The sequence below is a fragment of the Capsicum annuum genome, chromosome 9 (assembly GCF_002878395.1).
Source record: "Capsicum annuum cultivar UCD-10X-F1 chromosome 9, UCD10Xv1.1, whole genome shotgun sequence".
In the NCBI taxonomy this organism is placed as follows: domain Eukaryota; kingdom Viridiplantae; phylum Streptophyta; class Magnoliopsida; order Solanales; family Solanaceae; genus Capsicum; species Capsicum annuum.
This window is the reverse complement of record NC_061119.1, coordinates 64,682,784-64,684,940: the sequence shown is the minus strand read 5'-3', so window position 1 is coordinate 64,684,940 and position 2,157 is coordinate 64,682,784. Positions and strand designations below refer to the sequence as shown.

Here is a 2,157-nt window from a genome sequence, read left to right as displayed (position 1 = left end):
CATCTAGCTCTTTCTCATCATTTGATTTTAATCTTTGAGGTGTCACCTCATTTTCCTTGTCCTTGGGCATATTTTCACTCACTTCTCCTCTAAGGGGTTCTTTAAGTACTTTCCCACTTCTAATGACAATTTCTAGGACTTGTGCTTCATTCTTTGGGTTAGCAATTGTGTCACTCAAAAGTCCACCTATAGTCCTTGCATTTAGTTGCATAGAGATTTGCCCAAATTGGGTCTCCAATTATTTAATGGAGGCAGAGTGAGACACCACCTTTTGGGAGAGTACGGAGAAGTCACCCTTTAACTCATGGACCATTTTGTCTGTACCTTAAACTCTACTCAAGATTCGTGCCAAAACATCTTTGGTCTTGAACTTTTATGGGTCAATGACATTTGACTCCTTGGACTTAGCCCTATCATGAGAAGGAATGTAGCGGTCATAGTCACGTTCTCTATCTCTCCAATCTTTATCTTAGTCTCGATCTATCAAACCTTGATTCCCACCTTGCCTTTAATAGGCGGGGCAGGAACCTCCCGAGTAGTTTGCAAAGTACCAAATTTCTTCATCCAACTTGTTTGACTCATCACCATCTTCATGAGCTTTAATGTTATGGAACTTACTACTTTTGTTGTAACTCCCATAACATATTTCATTAGAAGCTCAAGCTGGGTCATCATCTTGGCCATGTTTTCCTCCTTCTCCTCTTCTTATTTTCTTTACTTATTGGTCAGTATAAAGAAAGTAGAAGTTTTTTTAGAAGCATCAATATCACGAGTGTGCCACCCTAGGTTTTGTTTAGATAATTCACCTATCAATTGAAAAGCCGCAAGATGATGCAATTTTATAATAGAGCCACCCGCCACATTATCCGCAACCATTTTGTTTAATGGGTAAAGAGCTCTATAGAAAATCTCAAGGAGCATTTTATTCAGAACCTCATGATTTGGGCATTGGGATAGCTTTCCATTAAGCCTCTCCTATGCTTCAAACAATGGTTCTCCATTCAATTGCTGGAAGTTTACAATCTCATCCCTCTTTTGAAGTATTTTTTATGGTCGAAAGTGTCTATCAAGGAAAACTATAGTGACTCCTCCCAAGAGGTGATTGAGCCGGGTGGAAGTGAGCAAAGCCATAAAACCGTTTTGCCCATTGGTAAAAACTAGTAGAGTCAAAGTCGGATGGATTCTCGTGTAATATATGCTATGTTAAATTATGCACAAACTTCCACAAATTTTTTTAAATGAACATTTGGGTCCTCATATGCTTGACCCCCATATAATCCTTTCATTTGTAACATGTGAAGCATAACTCTAGTCAAATGAAACACACCATTTCTATTGGTTGGTAGGATACGGATAACATTTGTTTGCCCCGCTTAATTTAATTGTCCCTCGTCGTCTAGTGGATCATCAAAAGGTCCAAAATTACTTGCATTATCGTCCCTTATCTCACTCAGAAAGAACCTATTCAAAAAAGCATTCTAAAACACCTTCCAACTCATAGGAGCTGTATTCTCACCCCTACCTCCCTTCCACATAATAACCCAATCATCGGCAACATCCTTTAAACTATAGGAGCCAACTCTACACTCTTCTCTTCAGTACTATACATAATATTAGTAATATTTCTCACCTCATTAAAAAAGAGATGAGGATCCTTATCCACCTTTGACACATAGATCTCGGCTGGATTCATTCTCATAAAATCCCAAAGTCTAGAATTCGCTAAATTACAATTTTACTAAAGTAGAACTGCTTCCTGTTGGTTTCCCAGAACATTGGAATTAACAACTTGGGCCAATGCTTGAAAGGCAACTTGAAATTTAACATAAGACACATTCTCATTCAAAGGGTCGGCGTGCAGTGGTGATTGATCACCACTTTTGCAGGCATCAAATCGGCAAGGAGGCATACTTTGTCTTGTAAAAGAATGAGTTAATGAAGATAGAGAAAAATGTAAGCATAATAGATCATGAAATAAATAAAGATTCCTATCTCATCCCATAGCCTCTTTCTCATAAATATGACACAATTCACATTCATGATCAAGAGTCTACGTAACATAGATTGTCTGTCCCCCAAAACTGTGAAGTAAAATGTTTGCCTCTATCTGAAATAATGGGTAAAGGTATCCCATAAAGTCTCACTAACTGGAGAATA

General features: G+C 38.1%; 1 non-coding gene across 1 annotated transcript; it reads left to right on the top strand.

The window, feature by feature from the left end:
- Positions 1–931: 931 nt before the first annotated feature.
- Positions 932–1,043, top strand: LOC124887530. The gene has a single exon (XR_007045300.1). It is a non-coding gene; the product is annotated as a small nucleolar RNA R71 (small nucleolar RNA).
- The last annotated feature ends 1,114 nt before the right edge of the window (positions 1,044–2,157 follow it).